Genomic DNA, 14,637 nt, shown 5'->3' on the forward strand with positions numbered 1-14,637 from the left:
ACCGATACATAAGACAGTTTCATAGCAAATTGAAATTTTAGAAAATTTCCTGCAAACGGTCTGTCGTCTTACTGAACGCGGAAAACGCACTCGTACACACTTAAAACTCAGCTGTGCACTCTCGAAGCCAAGCTGCGTACTTTCTCCTCAAACTCAACTATGTAGCCCGAGGCTTGGAACCACGAAATTAGAATTTCTGCGAGGGTAACTGCACGTAAAAATGGCCGGCTTTTTCTAAGCAGATCCTCCGGCAACGAATAGAACCCTACGAAAAGGAGGTTCGTTCCGCCATTCATTTTTTGAAGGAAAAACCAAAGAGGTTGCTGCATTCAGCACGCTTTCTGTATGGCGCGTGCACGCCAAGACACACGCCGCACACGTGGCAGACAGCCCTTTCCTTTTCCCTCTGACGAACAGACGTGGGGCCGAATCAGATAGCGGAATTACGCCCCTGGCGCTAACGATGCCTCTTTTGACACACACCTAGCCCTGTCCCTTTTCCATTTATTCGAAACTTCCCGGCATCCGTTTCTCCGCGTTTCCTCGTCATGGTAAATACTCGCATACCAGCAGCGTGCAACTGGAACAAAAGTTTCGACGTACACCGCGTCAACTGCTACGTCAGAGATAGCGTGCAAGCCCAACGAGAAGAGGATGGAATGTATAGAGGAGGGTGCGTGCAGATGGACGTTACTAGAATTTCTCCAAGGGGCAGCTCCAAAGCAAGATGGACGGAGGGTGGAGAGAAGGGTAGTTTCTTGGCGAGCTGCAACTTGGTGCATAAGCATTCATGCAGTTTTCGCGAGAGAGTCTGATGAAACGGACGCGTATTTGGAACGTGGACGAAGAGTAGTTGCGCAGAAGGGATGAAGCTCTCTCTGGTGACTCGATATGATGAACTTAGGGCTGGTTGTTGACTTGCTGGTTGCTTTTGAAAATTAGAGAAAGCTGCTGTACGTTGATCTGGAAGTTTGGTCATTTTGGTTATTTCGATTGGCCTATGTAAGGTCTGTTATATCAGTTCTGATCAAGGAATGATGTTTCATCGATGGAGTCTGAATATTTGAGGCTTACAGGTCAGATCTTACTTGGAACTTACTTTACTGGTTGAATTCTTAGTGAACAAGTAGTACATTCTCTGGTTAGAAGATCGTTGTACCCAGTTTCATGAGTTTCGTATGAAAGAATTTGAACACCTGGAAGATCTGGAAGCTCCGGGAGAATTAGAAGCACTGGTTTGGTTAAAGTTAGACTAAAATTAGACTACAAGGTCCGGAAGAACTAAAAGACCTGGAGGAAGAAGAAGAACTAGAAAATTAAATCTTGATGCCGATGTAATTATTTCAACTTATCATGTAGATATTCATGATATGAATTATATTCATTCTGATTAGGGGATGGTATTTTGTTGATCAGTTCTAATGAGATTAGATTGAATTACTTGTAGTTTAAAGCGTGAGATCAGTTGAAGATTGCAGTTGAACTTACTTTATCCAATTGTAGAAGCATTACATTCGTGTTCTGGCAAGGTTTAACGTTTTATTGACTGAACATTATATTTGCAGAAATCGACGTTCAGGATTTGTAAATCAGTTTAATTACTCTAACGAAACATGTTCCTTTTTCGCGCGTACAAGATTCTCACTAAACAATAGGAATAGTAAGTTTGTACCAAGTTATGCAATATTGTATTTACGAATTTAAAACTAGAAACTACTTGACGCTTGATGGTGTTTGGTTACGTTACTCATATTCAGTTTACAATTTGTATTTTGTATTCAGAATACGATTTTTCATTCATAATTTACATGCCTTGCTTACGAATGGATACAATTGTAACACTCTATGAAAATATATTAATTAACTAATAGTCGCATCATACGTTAAATTAAACGCAGGCTAATAGTTTCCAATTATCTTGTTTAAAATCCTCCACGTTCCCTGTCGTTCATCTAAAGTATCAGGTTTCTTAATTTTCTCCACGAATGAAGTTAATCTTTCCACCTCTCTTAATTACATCTTCCCGCAAAAAGCTAATTTCATTTCCTCCGGTTCTTCCTTTTGCAGAGATATAATATCCAACGTCTTCCCTTTCTATGAAGGAAGAGCAAAATGAAAAATCAACTTGCGCATGAAAAGTTACGTTGCCAAAGACACCTTGGCCACTTCATCGATCTTTAACCCGGCATGTTTCATTTAGATTTCAAATATATCAAAATTATTATATAAGAAGGTATAATTCCGATTACTGAAAGGCGATTAAATTCGATTCTTCCTTTACCATTTTACCAAATATCTAAGTCTCAAAATGAGGTTAATTACAAGAACCGTGCACAATTTTCAATCCGGCACGCTTTATTTGAATTTTAAATACGTTAAAATTATTATTAAAAAACGTCATTCCGATTTGGAAAAGCCGATTACAATTATCTTTGTTATTCTCTAATGGCAGGAAATGGCAATCGAAATCTTCAACGAAATGGTGTTTCTCTATCCCTAAAAATTATTTTCTATTTCTACAAATCTATGTACGCGTGACATTTCCTCGTGATTCTACGCTAACGTCTCTCTAAAAACACAGAAGAAATTGTCTCGTTAAAACAAAAATCAGACTACAACGTGAAATATGGAAAAGCATGGCGTGTATTATTTCCAGCTCAAATATTGATCGCAAACTCTTACTTTATCGCCAAGATACATATCTGTAACAGAATTTCATGGCTCTGAAATTAACCGGGGCAATATTTGCCAGTTAATTTCCAAGTTTCTAACTCTTGTATCGTTGCAGTTAATTAAAGGATCGTGATCCGCTATTCATTACCTCGGAGCTTATGCAGTCACAGTGACTACAATGGCCACCTGTGTCAATAAACATTTATAAATACCGCGTAAGCAAGGGAAACGTTATACTCTGTAACTGGAATTGTTTTCTTAGCAAACAAGAAACGTACGCGGCATACCTCGGGATGCTTCATTTTATTGAAAAATTTCCCAAATTAAACGTACGAGAGAGCCAGAAGCTTGCCTTGGGTCTATTAATTAGGAAATTAAATTTCAATGGTTCTCTTAACCCTTCGTTCCGTGTCTTCTGTTTTCTTAAATCGTTCCGCAAATCCGATTTTTAACGTTCTTGGCACAGATGAAAGCATTAGGGTAGAAATTTCGCGTTTCATCTATTTACTTTGTTTCTAATATTGTTACTTTGTTTTTAATATTTCTCCGTGAAAATTTTATATAATATTCTTCGAATGTCATACTTTAATGTACTATTGGTTTTAAAAAAGAAATTTTAACTGTATCGTCAGAAAAAATTCACAAAACATGCCTTTTTTATACGAATTAACCTTACCCCCCCCCCCTTAAAGTACTTAAATTATACTAATCTACAAACAAATCGTCCCTATAATCATGACCTATAAGTTGGAATTAAAATTCTTCATTGACAATACCTCGCAAACACGCTAAAAAATTACTTTAGGTCGTCCGAAAAGTTTCTTTCGTTTTATAAGGAATTACGTATGATCCATTTTGTTCTATCAAAATAAAGATCACAACGTTCGACAGATTAGGTTTCATGTTTGTATAAAGATGCATCGTTGTAAAAGACGTGACTGTAAAAGAAAGACACTTTTCGGACAACCTAATACTACTTCATTGTAATAATCAAGAATTAAGTTGTAATACAAATAACCAGTAGTAACTTTAATTCCATTCAGCTGGTTTCTCTTTTTGCTTTCAAATGCCATTTTTATTCGAAATTTCCCAAGATATCCTCCGACTGTCAGTGAAAAAACTCATAAAATCCAGAAAATATTATCCATAGGAAATGTTTCTCTCGGTCAATCATTCAGAATATCAATCAACGTCGTTTTAACTTCCAGTCAACATTCGTATGAATATGGAACGTAGGAAGTCAGAGTGACACGAACGAGGGAGAAAATCTTCGGTCAATTAAACTGTTCCCCGTAACAGAGGACTATCGTACGAATTGACCGTCACGTTGACTCTGGTCGCTTCTGTACACGGTCAACTTTTAATATTTAAAATACTCGTACGCGTCTCCTCTGCCGGTTCTGTGACACGTTTAATGCAATATGCATCGGTGTAGCTAGCCAAGAAAGCGAAACAACAGTACTCGTATCAAACATATTGCGTTGCCGTGGACCGAATGTAGTTATGAGAGACCGAAATATACGCTATATGGGGAAAAGGCACGTGCACAAATGCAACATACGAACATGATCACGTAAACGGAGGAAGTTAGGATCGAAAGAAACTCGGTAGTAGGTTTTGCGATAACCGAAATCGACGAACATACGTCCAACTGAATTCAAACGATCTGCTTTCGATAACACGTATCCTATGAAATTAGAATTTTATCGGTAGATACTTCGATAGAGAAGAGGGTAGTTTTCTCGTCCAATGGATATCTCAATGATCTGTTCCTTTCTTTTCTCTCCTTTTTTTTTCTTTTTTTAAGCTGACTTTATGTCGCTTTTATGATAGAAAATTGAGAGAGAAGATAGCAATTTTTATCGAGATAAATATTAGTGATCTTTGGGAATGGAGTTTAAGTATAATTTTCGGGCATATGCAATGTACAGTGAAAGATTTATGAAAATTGTAGTAATGAGTTTCGTTGTAATTAACATTAATCAAATGAATTATAGAAGTACGATTTTGTCAGTGCCTCAAAGGAAACATAGAACTTCTTTAATCGAATGGATCAATTTTCTTCGTTAAAATGAATACCAGAATAAAAGAAATTAAATACATAAAAAATTGTACAGAAGAGAGAAATACGAGAGAAAACTTTACATACTTCTCCTATTTCCACCGACTTCAAATACATAGATACTACAAAAGAGGATGCACCATGTTCGACAAGGTTTCGCTTCGTTTGAATAATAATTCATCGATATCCTCAATTTTCATCGGTTCGATAAACAACGCAACAAATTAGACGAATGATAAAGAAAGCAACAAATCGTAACTAAAATGTTTAACCCAGTACAAATATTCGCGGCAAAATAAGAAAGCGTAAAATGCTTGGCAAGCTGTCGCGTCATTTGAATTATAATTTGTCTCGAGTCCCAGTTCAATTTTCTTCATTACTCCCAGAATGTGAACGAGACACTTCTTTTCTCGTGCACGCTCCATGATATTATTTTTTCAGATCGCAGAAGAGCAAGGCCAACTTATTCGATTTTAGGGTTACAATATTAAAATGGCACAGACCGTGGAATGGCTCCGGGGATAGAAGAGAACTACAGTTCCTTTCTCGCTCATCCCCTCCTCACATAGTGTTCGTTCCTCGAGGGTGTTGCGTTAATATTGCAGCTAGTTCGCGGGAAACGAGGAAGACTTCGAACTTGGAGACGAAGGCGAAACGAGCTTCCCAACGTAGCGTGCCAACGCGCCATGCTTCTCTCCACTCATAGGGACATTTATTGCCGTCTACTCGCCACCACGTTCCATTTCGTTGACTTTGACTACTAGCCTTGTACTCTCAGATCTGTTTCGTTCTTCCTGCGTAGGTACAGATGCTCGCGAAGATATTCGAACACTTGCAAACGCCTTTCACGGATGCATTGTGACGCGCAATTTATGAATGTTACAAGAGACAGTTCGAAGATCAGCGATATCATGATCGTATTGGAAGACTTTTAAACGAAATCTCGAAGTATACAGGGTGTCTGGAAAGCTTGGGATAAAACTTATACTGCGAGCGGGCGAAACAAGTTGATATAAACTTGCGGCAGAAAATGTTTTATCGAACAGTTAGAAGCGCTCGAACATTTTTATTCGTCGTTTTCGCAGCTATGATAAATGTTCGAAATCTCTTCCTTCTGCGAGAATGCGGACTTTCGATCGTCCAACTAATTGTCCAACTCTGACGAACATTCCTGCTTTTGTAGAAATAGTAATAAATGCATTTTCATTACATTCCCAAAGTTGATCTTCTGTTTCTATCGCATTTCCGTAAACCAACTGTTTCGCTTGATTCCACAAATATCGCCTGCGATTCTCTGTATCTGAGTCCTTACGAACGACTTTCCTGCAAGTCTTTAAACGCTTATAATTATTTATATCTTTCGTGAAGGATTTTTGGACAAAAGTTTATTCGAATTTTTCTTATCTACTGGACATCATTAATACGTAGTACATATAAGTTTTGTATTTTTATTTTATGTATTATATACAATTATATTTATTGTATTATTATTTATATTTCATATATTTCACAGGGATTACGAAAATATTTAAACAGTCGGTTATCTATCAGATGTATTAATAACAGGAATGTTTAATATATATGTTTATGCTGTTCATGCTTTACATCAATTTTTTACTAGAATTATATTCGCAATAGGTATATCAATAATGTTCAATTTTCAAGCGCAAGTGTGGAAATTTACGTGAGACGCTGTAGTTCTTTTAGCGTGACTCTGTGTCCCATCGATGCTGCAGGTTCAATATTTTCTTATCCTTTTGTATATTAATTCATTTTTATTCTTGCGGAAAGTTAATTAATTTAAGAAGAACTCGCGTGCGCTTAATACACATAACGTGTAATACAAGAGGAGCGTGACACGTAAGGTAGCGTAATAAATACGATGGTATCATGCAAACATGACATGTAACATACGATATCGAATATTATAAAAATTGTATCATCTGTTAAGTCTCACATAGACAAACAGTAGCGCAGATAGTAGGAGCGGAGAGTTTCATACACTTTCCCTTTTGTCGTGGAACTTTTACCGATTCAACTTTAAAACAAGAACAATTAAGCAACGAAACTAGTTTTTCATTGGTTGGCGGGAGAATCGTCGAGTTAAAACTTTCTAATTCCTTTCGTCGTTAAAATCACTGTCGCTTCTTTCTCTTTCTCGATCTTTTTCCGATTCTACGAACGCAATTTCATCAATCGTAACTTCCTCCCGATAATTCGCAACGTTTAACACGTTTCTCGCTTCGTAAACTATCGATATCTCGCGATGCGATTGAAAGAAATGAAATTTTTATTGGCCAAATGAAAATACATATTGCCAACAATGTAAATCCTGGTATCTATTCACAATGTGATAACTGAAGCACTGACAGAAGTACGTAGTTACGTTAAAATTACAATACATCATGAAACGCGTGTGAGAAATTTTAAGTCCCTTAGTGTACAGGCTGAGTCAATAATAACTGTTATTTATTTTATTAAAATAACTCGTTACCTATTGGTTGTATTAAAAAAAGTTTTAAATGAATAACGTCTTATTTTTCCTTAGATATCAAACTGCCTCTGTCTTTTGACTTTTTACCCTAAAAGTAGTCTAAAAACATCTTCAACTGAATATATATCCTATCATCGCATCATACTTTGTCAAGTATACAATTACTGTGATAAAAAAAAACCAAAAAGAAAGATGGCATTAATATTATATACTGTGTCTGCTTTCGATCGTTGCAGAATCAAAAAAATGTTCTTGTAAAAGAAAAACAAAGTATTATTGGTCTACTGAGTTTAATGACAGAATATTTCCCGCCCACGAATGCTACGAAGTTTAAACAATTGAGAACGATGCTTAGTTTTCCAAAAGTTCAAAAAATTCAGATGAAATGTTGAAACGAAGAAGCTTCGAGGAACAAATAGAGCGTGAAATATATGAGGCAGGAGAAGGATGAGAGCGGGATGGTTCTTTCATTAACGTTACAGGACATGGAAATTCCAAATTAAATATTTTCCTTTCATAAAACTCTACAGCGACCGTTGTAACATTCGAACGTTTCTCTTTCCGCCAAGTACAAAGCGAACTTCAGCAATTTTACTCAGCTACGTCTGCCATAGACAAAGAATATCCAACGCGTATGAAAGCAATAGCAAGAGCATCCTCATTAAATCTGTGCTGCCGAGCAATCAGCAGATCTGTCATCAGCACTCCTTTTATGGTGAAACTCCGACCCACGTTTCCCATTCTCATTACTCTTTCCATTGAGTAATCTTAAAACTGGTCCCGTCTTTCCGTATTAACGGCAAATCAGTCAGCGTAAGCGACTTTTTAAGAGGAAAGAGAGCGAATCTAAAGCAAGAAATATTCGTCTGGTTCTCGTCTAACGCGATTTATGTACGCGTTCGTTTCGTTACAAGCTTATGGTGTTGTGCCGAATTGCTTCTAACTTGCGAGATCGTTTCAATAACATTTATTAGCTGATCAATTATTGTGCAAGAGGATTTTCCTAATAAAAATCCAAGCTAATCTATTTATCTCGTACCTAACGAATAGGAACCTTTATAAAAATAAATTCCGCAATGAATTCTAAAACAAATTAAACGTAATATCTGCTAACTAAAACCCAACCAAGATCAATAAAATTCTATTCCTTCGAATCTAACCAACTCAGACTTATACACAGCACGATCTATTTCCGGTTTCTCGAAGGAAATTTTGTCTGCATTAGAATCTCTATCTCGATATAACGACGAAATTACTCACTGACACTGTACCAACATAGATGCCCAAGTACAACGCTCTTGCTTGTAACCATGCGTATTTACTCCTCTCTAACGCGTGTCTATTTTCGTGAAACGCGAGTTATTAGCAGAGTGGCGAACCAAGCCGACGACGCTGTGTGGCATTTGTTGTCTGCATGTAATAATAGTTCCCCTAACGATAATATTTGCCGCAACAAACAAGCGTACACCGAGCACGGACGTCTTTAACTCAAGAACTCGGCCGGCAACCCTCGCGAAAACCTTGTTACCTCCATCAACGAAATATTAGAGTGGTCAGTAAATTCTTCAGGCTGCGTAAACTTCAGTCTCTCTCGTATTTTCCAGGCTCTTTCACAAACTGCAGGGAATTTTAGGGTCTTTTACCGAGAAACGCTTTTTCCGAATAATCTAGGTTATCGTTACAGTCGAAAACTTTGGTTTTCTTGCAGCGAGTAAGCTTCAATTAGAGGAAACTGTGGTTTTTAGAATAGAACGCAGGATGAAGTTCGTATTGTCGTGATTGTGGAAATATTCCCAATTATTCATTTATTCGTATATTTTGGAATAACGTAAGCGAAAATTATTTCGTGTAATTTTTGATATTCGATCATTTTTTATTGAAACGCGTATCCATATTTGAGGTAGAATATAAAAATGCATGATGAGAGATGCGAGTATGGAAATATTTATAAATTTGTTGGAGTATCTTGAAATAATGTAAGTTATCGTACTAGTTGGAAATCTGAGTAATTTTCCGGCATCGAGTAAGTAAAAGTAAAATCTAATTAAAGCGTGTTTTCCTAATTTCAGAGGTAATGCAAGAATGCAAGATGAAGCTTGCAAGAACAATATTGTTAGAAAAATAATATAATTTGCGTTACATGAGCGCAACAACTAAATGAACAAAGTGATCGTGAGAATATGGTAAGTAAATAAGGAAATAGAAAATTCGAAAGAAACGAAGATAAATTTGCCTTGTAATAGTTTGCAATAAAGGCAACTAAACGAATTTATATCGTGACAATTCGCAGAATTTTTATTCTCGGTGGAACGAACTTCTTCTAGGCAAGAATAAACCTTTTAAAACAGTAAGTTAAGAGACTCGTTGAGAAAGTAGAAGGAGAAATGTGAATTACGCGTTAATGCTCGATCATCTGAAAGTTGTTGCATGGTAGATAAGCTCATCTTGAATATTCAACGCGAGTTTGTTTATTAAAAAATTATCCAGGCAAATTTTGGCGAGATTCTTGCAGATAGAACTTGAAACTTTGTTATTAAACCCTAATGTAACTACATGCCGGTGAAACTTTGAAGTAAACGCGATATCCTCCTCGTCGAACTTTACGCACCCTTACCATCATGATCGTATATTACAGCAACTTACGTAAAACTAGGCAATGAGTAATAAACAAACAAGAATAAAATTTAATTTACTCGAATAATATTTAAATTTAATTTCTTCATTAATCGTTTTACGATTTTTGAAATTTATTACGCTATGTACTATCTTAATCCTTCTTGCATAATGTTACGTAGATACAATAATATTATTAGCAAGAAATTACGGAATAGTAGAAATATTGCAGCAGGTACCGTCATTTGTAAGTAGATATAGACACATTTGTTGGGTCTGCTACATTGTGATATTAATAGTAGTAGATTCTCGAAACACGAGCTTTCTCCGAAGGAGAAAAGGTACAACGAAATTTGATATTCCCTGTTTATTACGTAATTTGTGACATACAATTGCAAAAATAAATTATTTCAATCATATAGTTGCAAAAACAGAAGATGAGAACGAAAGTTACGAATAGTTGAAATCGGAAGAATAAAGTCGTGAAAATAGAAAGTTATAGAAATAGAAAGATTAAGAATAAATCGGGAAAATAAATAAATCGGCACATTGCAATTACGAGAGAAAAGAAAAATACAGAAATTAAATGCGAAAATGAAAGACGAGAAAATTGAGGTGACGAAGCTGCGCAAATTAAAAATCGCTGGAATAAAATACGATAGTAAGATAATTAGAGAAATAAAAAAAAATTGCGAGGATACAATTAACTAGAAAACACTAACGGGAAAACACTTCAATAATTAAAATTTGCCGCGCATCTATGCGTTCTATATAGTACAAGAAATAATGCGCGAGATAAAATAACGAAGCCAAATATTTGACAATTTAACAAGCATAAAATAACAGCCAGTGGTATCAATATTTATTAACCGAATTTCGAAAATTAGCTTCTGAATAATACTTTTAATTAATTCTCGGGTTGATTGAACGCCAACAAAGATTTATCCGGCACCGTACAACGATTGCTGTTAAATATTAATTAACGAGGCGCTTGACGTGAGCATTCCCGCATTAATAAAAATTGCTCTCATTATTATTATGCGCTAGTTCGAAGTTCAGTTGTATCTCGTTATCTCTGATTCGCCGTGTAACGAATCACAAATACGAAACTTAATATTTATTCCTACAGAGACGGTAAACCACATAACGTGACTACCCCTCTATTAATATATTCATTGTTAATACACCAATAAATATTTTTCTTAATTTCTCTCGTAAATGACATGACAAATTTTTAAAAATATTCAAGGCGGTGACATTAAATTCTTTTTTACATATACGTCTAATTTTCCTAATAAATTGAACGATATCAGAAATTTTTAAGAATATTCATGATGAGAAGATTACATTTTTCTTAAATAATTTTTAAAATAAATTGAATAATTTCATGGATTTTGGAGAATATCCAAGATATCGAAATTAAATTTTTTCTATATAATTTTTTTAATAAATTTGCAAAGTCACCTTCAACTACTTTATGCATAAATCTATAGTCTTTTTCCTAAATATATACCGCAAGTATATATAATATATAGTTTTATGCATAGTTTACTTAACAAAGTTAAACAGGGCAATTAATGTCAAGGGTTAATACGAAGGGGTTGGTTGGATCGCTATTTCTGAAACCTACTTTAAGGATTAATCAAGCACTGTGTCTATTGCAAATTCAAATTCGATAAGAATATTTTCTAATATCAACGATACTCCTTCCTATTATCATTTGAACGTCTCACTTTATTAAAACGGATGATATTATTTATGCAACTGGCCCCTGTTGGACATTTATTATACGTGCGTAAGTCCAACATCGTGTTAGAGCTTACGCGGTTTATAAATACTTAGCTAAGCTTGAATATTCAACGTCTTCCCACCCTGCGATTATTTCCGTATCGAAAACATGATTTGCGTATTATCCAGGTGACTAACAGACTTTCCATGATAAGTTTGGGCAATTACAACATGGACAATTATCCAGAAAAAATTCTATACTCTTAGGAAATGGACCTCCTTTAAGCTTGAAACTGCCCAAAAATAATTGAAGGAATTAATTACACAGTATTAGTTTTAAAGCTGCACTTCATATACGAAAATATCAATATTAATGAACTTCATAAAGTATTACTTAATCATCGAAAGGAGAACCTTATTTACTAGTAATTCTAATAATTATTTATCTAATCTGATCTCTCTAAATATTCATAAACTTCATACAGTATTAGCTGATATCGTTGAAAAGATCTACTCATAATTAGAATAATCGTTAATCTAATCTAACCTAACCCAACCTAACCTAGCATTCACTACGATGGTAAATGGATCACATCGATTGCAAGGATAAGCAAAGAGATTCTGTTCTGTATGTATTTGTTATACACACGATCACATGTGTGCGATTAAAAAGTTAAAAAAGGGGGGGCCAGATCGTTATAATCCAACTGCAGGTAACAAAAATGGAGAAAAATGGAGCTGGGAAAAAGTTTGAGCGCATTTCCTTCGTTGTAAATTACGGTCCACGGGGTTTTTAAAGAGCGCCGCGGCCGCGATATATTTCATTTCCTAGTGAAAGGAAGAAAGTTGCGTAAATGTCGGCACAGCTACGGGCAAAAAGAAGCTAACGCCCGGCAACTTTTGTAATTACGAGTGTCGTCGAAAAAGAAAAATCCCGCTGCGAGGAAAACAACGGGTCAACTCGATTAAACGTTTCGCGTTGATACGAAAAAAATCGGATAAAGTCCTCTTTTATTTCTCCTTAACGACTATCAATTTAGATACTCCTTTTTATCCATGTTAGATACTAAACCAAATTTTCCCGCTCTTTTCGCGACTTTCCATTCATTGGTTAATTTTTTTTTTTTATTCAATTTTGGAAACTAACGTTTGTACTAGGTATTTGTGTGGATTTAAGTGAATTGTAGAAACTAATATTTTTATACTACTTATGTATTTAGTCATTATAAGTCATTGCAGCATTCAGAATATTTCTAATTTCTCTGAATAAATTATATAAACATAAATTACAAGTGAAAATAAGCAAAATAATTCATATGAAGCCTTAATGTAAACACTATGTTGCCAAGTCATAGTACGTAGCAATAGATTCTACATTATGGAGTACAAAACATTATGTTTACTTTATGATTAGTAAAATTAAGTTTTGATGTTAAAATATTACGGTACGTTGACAAAAGCTTGAGAACAACGTTGTATAGCATTTATTACATGCCTAGTGTTTTATGAATTCAAGTTTCTGAATTAAATTTCTATTATTCGTTATGTTAATTCGTCACATATAGTTGCTTCTAAAAATTGGAAACAACCTGTATATGTCTAGCAAATCTACGATAAAAATCTCCGATTAATTGTAAAATAAAAATTAAAACTGCATGTGTAAGTAAATTAGACAGGAGAGTTCGTGCTGTAAATTACAAATAACAATAAATCTAATAGCGATATCTGTAATAAGTAATTGAACAAACAACATTAATTCCGATGGTATAAACAAATATAAATTATAGCTGGTTATGGTATCAAAAAGTATAAAAACATTAGAAATAAAAGCAAATATTTTTGTACTAACTACGCTACTATAAAAATAAAATTGGATATCGTTACCCGTTAAATAATTCTTACAAATGTCACGTATGAACAAAATCACGATTGAATATTGGGGAATAACTTTCGTATTTACGTTCCTCGTCTCGATATCCTCTATACAAAGCAGTATATCACACGTGTATATTACGTAGGTCTAACAACACATCACCTATCTCGACAAAAACATAACACGTGAACACTTGTTTATACCATCGAGTCAACCTCGAAAAAAAATCTAACCTCTGTTACCGTGGCAAGTGGCAATTTTAGAATAACTGCGTCGTCAGTCCCCGAAACTACGCTATCAAATAATTTATGTACAAAACAAAATACCGTGGATATGTTGCGTGAAGGATTCGTTCGATCCTAGTCACGTGACTACGGTTCGAAATCAATGGCAGCTGAGATCTTTCGACTTTATTCGCGTAAAACGCGTCACCACGATTCGATCGATACCGGCGGCATACCGATAAATGAAAGACATCGCACGAAAGGAACTGACGAATAAATAAAGTTAAGAAAAGTAAAACTGATATTAGACTTGCCAATGAAGGTTAATCCAGCGTGTCGATGAACGTGTAGAAGACCACCACTACGACGACCACGACGACGACAACGACGACGGTGAAACACTGATTGATCGACTTTTGACTCGACAACGTGGCAATCGAATAAGTTCGCCAGGTTGTGGTGTCGGTGGATGGGTCGATTGGGTTAGGTCGGTCGGTCGGTCGGTGGTAAAAGAGAAGAGAGAGAGAGAGAGAGAGAGAAAGAACAGGTATAGGTTCTGGACCTGGATGATGGTACGTGGTGTAACAGGGCCGGGGGCTGACGCGACACTGTTCGCGGGCGCGTATACACGCGCGCTTCATGCGCATCCTGCTCGCGCATCCGGCTTCATCATGTGCGCCGACCGATATAGCCAATCCCAGAACCGGGATAAAGGACGAGAGGGAAACTCGAATTTCCAAACTAGAGGGATGGTCTATCGCGCGCCAAATTTCAAATAATATACTTCTGTATGACATAAATTATTCTATTAAACAATGGAGAACGGAAGAATGTTTACAGGATAGATAATACGGAAAATTCTACAGTTGCGGAAATAATGTTTATCATTATAAAATACAATTAAATTATAAATAGATATAATATAGATGACTGTTACCGATAAAGTAAAAAATGTTTAATACAACAAAAT

The 14,637-nt window shown here is 35.6% G+C and overlaps 1 protein-coding gene across 1 annotated transcript in view; it reads right to left on the minus strand.

Moving 5' to 3' along the window:
* mub (poly(rC)-binding protein mub) overlaps window positions 1-14,276 on the minus strand; it is a 240,601-nt gene extending 226,325 nt beyond the window's left edge. Inside the window, exon 1 of the mRNA XM_033335441.2 lies at window positions 13,982-14,276. The gene's annotated coding sequence lies outside the window, so the exon portion shown is untranslated. The remainder of the gene's footprint in view (window positions 1-13,981) is intronic.
* Between the last annotated feature and the right edge of the window lie 361 nt (window positions 14,277-14,637).

The sequence above is a fragment of the Bombus vancouverensis genome, chromosome 15, assembly GCF_051014615.1.
Source record: "Bombus vancouverensis nearcticus chromosome 15, iyBomVanc1_principal, whole genome shotgun sequence".
Lineage (NCBI taxonomy): Eukaryota > Metazoa > Arthropoda > Insecta > Hymenoptera > Apidae > Bombus > Bombus vancouverensis.